We start from the raw sequence: 8,579 nt of genomic DNA, 5'->3' as shown, positions 1-8,579 counted from the left end.
ATAGAGTCCTAAAGGGATTCTAATTAAACTAATTGGTATTATAATAGGATTCTAAATCCTTTTCCATACATTATAAATATGTGCCTAGGGTCACAAATTTATAGACGAGTTTTTCAAGTATTCAAAGCTAGGATTTTTAAGCAGAAAAATCAGCCATAACACTTGCCCTATTTAGCCGAAAATAAGTAGTACCTTAAGGGCGATTCTAGTTGGTCAATCTTAAGGCGGATCCGGACGTGCTGTGGACTTTCTACGGAGGGACGACACTTGGAGTCCTAAAGACTTGTTCTTGTTCGGTTCGGGCGCAGCTAGGGAGGGCACGCTACAAAGTGTATGCATCCTAGACTAATTATATGATTATGTGCAATTAATATGATTCCTAGCATTAAAGTTTTTCCGCATGATTTATGTTTTTCATATGTATCATAACCTAACAGTGGTATCACGAGCCCCTTATTAATTGCATGATCTATAATTGCTTAAACATGGTTAAATTTTACAAATTTGCAAAGAATTAAAAAGGGTGATTAATTTTCGTAATCGTTAATTAATTGCAAATTGCGTTTATTTAATTATATGTACGCAGTTTTTCGGCAGTTTATTCGTTACTGAACCAAATCGAGTGATTTTTGTGTCAAATGCGCATGTAAAAGGCATTCTAAAATTTTGACAAAATTAATATTTTTCGGCCGAACCCAGAATTCCCAAATTCGAAGCCTAACTATGACTTTACGGAGGTTTTAGTTTTTCGAACGCAAAAGTTTGTACATTTAAGATGTTAAATTGAATATTTGCGATTCTTGTTGATAAATCTTGAATTTTTGATTGACCTACTGTGAGGGGGTCGAAAAAGCGCGAGGCTAATGGGTGACCTCGTCCCTCGTGGGTGTGACGATTCTTTTTATTCAATCAAGTGTAATTGGATTTCCTGTGAGTTTACACCCAATTGACTAGTAATATAGGAGTCGCCATTCAGTTTTTAACGACAATGAGAAAAACTGACAAAACCAGGTTATCGTGACATAAAGGGAGTGCAATTATGTTTGACCACGACGGCCGTAGGTTCCCTTGTGATCCCTGGTGTGGGGATCTCTCAACATACACCCGCAAGGTAGAGATTGAGGGTTCGGGGGACTGTAACTACCGAGAGGAGTACTTCGCTCGTCGATAACTCCAGAGGCAGGATATCCTTACTAGCTCAGCATAAATAATTGAAGGGACATGCGTTAACTATTAAACTAATCTGAGTTTATTTTAGCAATATGCAACATATAATACTAATTCGATCGTGATTATCTGATTTAAATAGCATTAAGGGACCTAGCATGATAATCCGATTTCCCAAAAATATTATATTTGTTAGGCGTGATAGAACAATCAGATTTAGTTAGTTTAACAGTTCATAAAAAGGGCGAGGAAAGCAGTTAAATCATCGAAAAGGGACACATTACGACGCACCCTTGAGAGGTGCGTCACGGTTCTCAGAAAACTAACCACTTTGACTTTGCTATTTCTCCTTTTTATTTAACGAATCTCAATTATGGGACAGGATACGTTCTGTTCGATTTATGGATCGATTGCGACAGAACGCGTGAACAATTTCGCGGCGTCAGGCTTAGGCTAAGGGTTGGAGTCAATACTCAAAATATAATTGTGTGTTGTTGTGTGTGTTCTTTTCACGTCGAATTTAGGGGTCTATTTATAGGGAAGAGTTCGTGGAAAGATAGAATTGCAGAGTTCTAATCCACAAAGAATTAGGAAAAAACACGTACCCAGGTATTTTCAGCGCCCAGGCCTGGGCGCCGAAGATTTCGGCGCCCAGAGCCAGGCGTTGAAAATAGGGTCTGGACTGTTTTCTTTAGTCAGATTCGGATTCACTAGTAGAAAAAACCCTTGTTGCAGCGGGCTTTTAGACCCCTGTTGCAGCGTACATCGTATGCTGCAACTGGGGGGCCTGCAACAAGTATTGACTTGTTGCAGCGTACAATGTACGCTGCGAAAAGTACTTTTTTGCAGCGTACATTTGCATGTACGCTGCAACAAGTGTGTAAAATTAGGCAAAAATCAAGACTTGTTGCAGCGTACAAAATGATGTACGCTGCAACAGACTGGTTTGTTGCAGCGGGCTTTTATTTGTACGCTGCAACAAACCAGTCTGTTGCAGCGTACAAATAAAAGCCCGCTGCAACAAACCAGTCTGTTGCAGCGTACATCATTTTGTACGCTGCAACAAGTCTTGATTTTTGCCTAATTTTACACACTTGTTGCAGCGAACAAGTATATGCCCCCTGCAACAAAGTTGTGCTTTTGGCGGGAAAATTTTAGTTTTATTTATCTATACCTAGGGTGTCTTACACCAAATATAGGAACCTGTCAACAACAATAAATAAAATATCGCAACCTGTAGATCAACAAATATAAAAAATAATAACTGGTGTTTTGTATACATATATATATATATATATCCCAAAACCAAAGTGCACGTACTACATTCAAATATACGTTCCAATTTCAATGTACGCATACATTTTAATGTAAACGATTGTTCTATAACAACTAAACCACCTCGATCAAGCGCGCTCAAGCCAATAGTAAATACTTGCGGGTAAAACACTTAGCCCGTTGCTCACGAACCACATCAATTTCCTCACTAGTATAGGCGCATTCCTCGGAGTGTAGACCTTTACAAAAACAGAAATTTCAACTAAGCATTAGATTAAATTCAAATTAAATATCACACTTTAACATTCAAGCAACTAATAACAATGTCCTAATAGTCTTGGAAACTTAAAGCTAAGCATATTAATCATGTAAAAGGTATAAAATGAATTCTTAGGTTATGTAGCTCAAATTTGGGAGCGAAAATGTCATTATAGCCTAAATAAAACCTATAACGACCCAATGAGCCTTAAATGTGCGTAAATAGATTGGAATGAGTCTTAGAAAGTTAAAACTATGCATATTAAACATGTAAAAAGTTTAAAATGAGTCATTAGGTTCTTTAGTTCAAAGTTGGGAGCGAAAATGTCAATCCAGCCTAAATAAGACCTATAACGACCCAATGAACCTTAAATGTGCATAAATAGATTGGAACGAGTCTTGGAAACTTAAAGCTAAGTATATTAATCATTTAAAAGGTTTAAAATGAGTCCTTAGGTTCTTTATTTCAAATTTGGGAGAGAAAATGCTCATTTTAGCCTAAATATGGCCAATAACGACCAAACAAACCTTAAATGTGCATAAATAGATTGGAATAAGTCTTGGAAACTTCAAACTAAGCATATTAATCATGTACAAAGTTTAAAATAAGTCCTTAGGTTCTTGAGTTCAAATTTGGGAGCGAAAATATCATTTTAGCCTAAATATGACCTATAACGAACCAATGAGCCTTAAATGTGCATTAATAGATTCGAATGAGTCTTAGAAAGTTAAAACTATGCATATTAAATGTATAATAAGTATAAAATGAGTTCTTAGGTTCTTTAGTTCAAATTTGGGAGTGAAAATGTCTCATTTAGGCCTAAATAGACCTATAACGACCAAATAATCCTTAAATGTGCATAAGTAGATTGGAATAAGTCTTGGAAACTTAAAACTAAACATACTAATAATGTAATAAGTTTAAAATAAGTCATTAAGCTCTTTAGTTCAAAGTTGGGAGCGAAAATGTCATTTTATGCTAAATATGACCTATAACGACCCAATGAGCTTTAAATGTGCATAAATAGATTGGAAGGAGTCTTGGAAACTTAAAACTAAGCATATTAATCATGTAAAGGGTTTAAAATGAGTCTTTAGGTTCTTTAGTTTAAGATTAGGAGCGAAAATGTCTCATTTTAGCCTAAATATGACCTATAACGACCAAACAAGTCTCAAATGTGCATAATAGATCGGATTGAGTTTTGAAAAGTTAAAAATAATCATATGAATCATGTAATAAGTTTGAAATTATTTTTTAGGTTTGTTAGTTCAAAGTTGGGAGCGAAAATGTCATATTAGCCTAAATATGACCTATAATGGCCAAACAAGTCTCAAATGTGCATAAATAGATTGGATTGAGTCTTGGAAATTTAAAACTAATCATATGAATCATGTAGTAAGTTCGAAATGAGTTCTTAGGTTCGTTAGTAGTATACTCGCTCTACCAATAAGGTCTTGAACTAAAGGTAAAAAACGTGGACTTGTGTAAAATATACTTAGTAGGCCACATGTTTGAATGCTCCTTCCTCTATTTGTAATTTTTAATTTTTAATTTTTAATTTTTACCCCAAAAGAAACTTATACCCACTCCGAGTGGCCGACTAAGCTACTAGCCGAGGCATATCTTACAAAAAAATAATTAGTATGTAAGCAATTATACATTATTATTATTCATTCGAAAGATTGACAATGAATTTATTGGTACAATAAAGTTAAATGAAATTTCAGAAACGAGTTTGGCAAAACATAAGAAAAAGTAATAAAAATGTGAAGAAAGAAATGTAAAATTGGTAGAGTAAAAAAAAGTAACCTTTGGGAGTGAGGCGTTCGGTTACACCAGTAATAAGATGTGTTCGGAAAACAGCAGTCCAAGGCTGGCGAAACAGACCTGGATCCTCATAGCCCTATTACAAGTTTACAACTGTGGAGAGAAATACAGAGGTTGTGGTATTTTTCGTAAAATAATTAACTAATATTTTAAAAAATACATAAAAAATACATATATACTAATATACCATTACTAAAACATTACCCTTATGCCTCTAAGCACCAAGCAACGGCCTATGCAAATACTTGGTTAAACTTAAAAAGACCAAAAACTTTTATTATATTTTAGCCTCTATGAACTCGGGATATATCAAATGGTGGAGCACAATATCATCAACAGCTTTACAATACCTCATCAATATGAACAACCAGAACTTGTTAATCCATGAAACTGAAAACCCTTTCAAGTTTCAAGTAGCCTATAATCCTATTTCCATCCAACTGCCCACACTGGTCATCATACCCAAAAATATAAACAATAATTAAATACACAAGGGAATAGGAGCAAGAAGACTGCAACAAAAAAGAGCCTGACAAGATACCAAATTAACAGAAACAGGAAACTTCTAGCAAATTGAAGAATATAGCACAGATAGAAATTTCATCATACAAGTCTTACTGCAAGAGAAAATATAGCACAAACAAACAGAACCAACCCATAGTTGTAATGTGGTATCACCAAAAGATCAAGTAACACAAAAAATAAGAATAAGAAAAATTTATATTATCAAACCCTAAAAATACGAAATTAGGGGAAAAATCAAGAATTGACTGAAAGCAAACCCTAAAAATACGAAATTAGGGAAAAACAAATACAAAAAGTTAGAAAACTATACCTCCTCAATTTCGAAGGCGGCTGAGTTCGAAGGCTGAGGTCGAAGGCCAGATGCTTGGAGAGAAAGAGTCGAGCAAATTTTCACAAAAACCAAGACGAATTGTCACCCAATTTCAACAATTACTTGCAAAAAACCCAAAAAAACCACGAATTAGAGAAAACTTAGAACAAAAAAGGGGGGATTCAGAAAAAAGCGTCGAAATGGGAGTTACCTGGGGAAGAAACCGCGGCGAGAAAACGGGGGAGAATTCACGAAAAGGACCTCAGAATTGGGGGAAGTCTGGCTTATCTGGGTATAAGCAAAGAGAAAGAGAGAGAGCATACCACAGCTGTAGCATCGTGCAAGACAGAAGTAATTGTCCATTCACCATTTTTCTAAATCAAAAAGAAACCCAAAAAGGGAAATCGTCAGAAATGCAAGAAATTTCTGAGAGACAAATCATCGAACAGTTTATGTGCATAGAAAAAGGCAGAGAAAAACAATAAAACAATAAAAAATTAACAAGGGTCAAAGAGAATATACAGAATCGGAGTCGAGGAGAGAGAGACAACGGGGGCAGCGAGGGGTGCCGAGGCCAGGATTAATGGTGGGATCATGGTGATACACATTTCCAGTTCGAAGCTTCTCCTCGTACACTTCTCGGGTTCCCATTTTTTACGTCTCCCCTTTCAAATTTCTTGAAGCGAAAGATAAGATGTAAAATTGAGTGTGGTGGAGTGAAGGAACTGCGGGGATGACGATGGGAGGGGGTAGGGCAGCGACAGAATTCAAGGTGGTGGTTCAGGCGGAGAAAGAAGGGATTTAGGAGAGAGAAAGAGAGCAGATGAAGAAGAAGAAGAATGAGGAGGTGAGAGAGTACGCAGGGAAAGCTGAGGGAAGAAGAGGGAGTATGAGCGTCCTTAGGTTTGAGATCCGAAATGTTTTTCTTAATTAGTTTTGCAGCGAATTTTTTTTATTGCAGCGGGCTTTTATCTGTACGCTGCAAAATAAATGGGCTATTGCAGGGGGCTTTTACTTTGTACGCTGCAAAAAACTCTCTTGCTGCGGGCAATTAATTTGTACGCTGCAACAACCCTTTATAAAGTTTGACCCGCGTTGACCTACTGGTTGTTGAAGCGTATTATTACATGTACGCTGCAACAAGGGGGTTGCAACAGGGGTTTTTTCTACTAGTGATTCCTGAAATCCGTAGAGTTTGAGATTAATTCGAGTCTTTTAGCGCGTATCAATTTTATGACGAAATGCGTCTGGGCCCGTTACGAACTCTAGGCTCGTTAGGATTTTAATTAATACGTAACTCTTATTTCCGAATCTTATTAGGAATAGGATTCTTGCAGTTTTCTATCTCATTTAGGATTTATGTTGGAGTGCAACACCTAATTCTGACAGGTTTCTATATTTTATGATTTGCCACTTTTAGAAGCTACCTTTTACGGCAGTTACTATTTTTAGCAGGTTTCCATAAATAGCAGGTTTCGGGTGAAATGAAAAGGGGAATTGAGATTCGTTTATTTTATAGGAGATGCGTTGTCAAGTGGAGATTTTATGCTTTCATCATCGAACCTTTCCCTTTCGGGAATGGGGACAAAAGTAGGTGTCTACAGTTAGCCCCCACTTTGACTGAGTCTTGGAGTAAGATGATGGTCAAAGTATTAGACGGAGTGCGTCACACAAGCCATGGTGTATGTGACCTGTTTTGCGAGGGTCTCACGAGCCCCCGAGTGATAACATTTGACTTAAGGGTCATCACTTGAAGTGTCGACATATCCCTCACGTGTCATTGGGATTTGTCAACTGATAGTATAGAAACTTCCTCACTTTGTCATTGGAAGGATCTAAAGGTGCGTAGAAACTCCCTCACTTTGTCATTGGGAGTAGCTACAGATGTTTTCGAAATCAAAGCTATAAAGTGTAATTGGGCCTGGCCAAGCCCAATCACGAGGTAAAAAATGTTTTTAAAGATTCTCATTTTCAGGGCTAGCTAAACGAGAAAACCCCTTGTTTTTATGGGACGTAAAACGAAGGAAAATCCAGCACCCTTGTTTTTATAGGACGTAAAACGAAGGAAAATCCAGCACCCTTGTTTTTATAGGACGTAAAACGAAGGAAAATCCAGCACCCTTGTTTTTATAGGACGTAAAACGAAGGAAAATCCAGCACCCTTGTTTTTATAGGACGTAAAACGAAGGAAAATCCAGCAAAAGTTATCGCTGTAGCGACTAAGGACCTGCGCGGTTTAATGGCGCAGACCCCGCCGGCTAAAGTGGCGAGCCTGTCCGCTAAGGGTGGACACCCCGTCCGATAGAAGTGGACGAATCTGTTTTTTTGAAATTTGAAAATAAGGACCTACATAGACCCCGCCGGCTAAAGATGGCGAACCTGCCTGTTGTTTTGAGGAAATTTTTGAAGATTATATTTTTCGAAAACTGAGGACCTGCGCGGCTAGTGACGCAGACCCCGCCCGGTGAAGGTGGGCGAGCCCTGTCCGCTAAGGGTGGACATCCCTGAATTCGTTTTTTCGATTTGGGAACTCGCGCGGTTTGTGACGCGATCTTGCCAACTGAAGATGGGCAAGTTCCTATTTCTTTGGTTCTTTGTGATTTCTTTTGAGAATTTCTTTTTATTCATTCTTGCAAGAGAGAATTCTTTCGAGGGATGCTCGAATTTAGTTGTAACCTGAACGTGGGCTGACAACGTGCTCAGACGGACCTTTGTCTTGCGACCGTCTGCTTTCGTGATTTTGAGCTAGTCTTTACGGCTCGACTTGGTCTTTGATCAGAGGACCGTGCACAAGTGTCAGTGACGTCCTTTCGATGAGGTCGAACCTGTTGTTGTTCTTTTTTGAGATATCCAAACATGATGTGGTGTATGGCGCAGTCCGGGAATGTGATTTTGATCTCGCGCTCCTCGTTGGAGTCTATTTTTTTCGCGAGCCCCCAAGCACTGGGGCTCGTTGGTTGTTTTTCGCATCTTGTAATCATGTTTGGGGTCATGCTCGTATGTGCGAGAGACCTTCTATAGTAGTGTGCTACTTTAGCGAAGCCGTGGAGTGCGACTTTAGTTTTCAGGCGACATCCGGTTTTAGCTTGGCCCGGATTAACCCTTTGACAGACAAAAATTTTTTTTGGAAAACCAATGACTTGACGACACATGTTTTTGGTGTTTCGAAGAATGACCATGATATTTAACTTTTTTTTTTGAAAAGTGTACATAAGC

At 38.0% G+C, this 8,579-nt stretch overlaps 1 long non-coding RNA gene across 3 annotated transcripts; it reads right to left on the bottom strand.

The window, feature by feature from the left end:
• Window positions 1-2,418: 2,418 nt before the first annotated feature.
• LOC130465911 (uncharacterized) lies at window positions 2,419-6,248 on the bottom strand. Of its 3 annotated transcripts, XR_008925931.1 has the most exons (5): window positions 5,886-6,244; window positions 5,575-5,737; window positions 5,364-5,485; window positions 4,511-4,621; window positions 2,419-2,681 (listed from the first exon to the last, which is right to left on the bottom strand). It is a non-coding gene; the product is annotated as an uncharacterized lncRNA (long non-coding RNA). The 3 variants fall into 3 exon arrangements; XR_008925930.1 differs by having other exon boundaries at window positions 5,364-5,737; window positions 5,886-6,248; XR_008925932.1 differs by lacking the exon at window positions 4,511-4,621 and having other exon boundaries at window positions 5,364-5,737; window positions 5,886-6,243.
• Between the last annotated feature and the right edge of the window lie 2,331 nt (window positions 6,249-8,579).

The sequence above is a fragment of the Spinacia oleracea genome, chromosome 1 (genome assembly GCF_020520425.1).
Source record: "Spinacia oleracea cultivar Varoflay chromosome 1, BTI_SOV_V1, whole genome shotgun sequence".
In the NCBI taxonomy this organism is placed as follows: Eukaryota; Viridiplantae; Streptophyta; class Magnoliopsida; order Caryophyllales; family Amaranthaceae; genus Spinacia; species Spinacia oleracea.
Note: the sequence above shows the minus strand (reverse complement) of the source record. Positions and strands in the feature narration are given on the sequence as shown.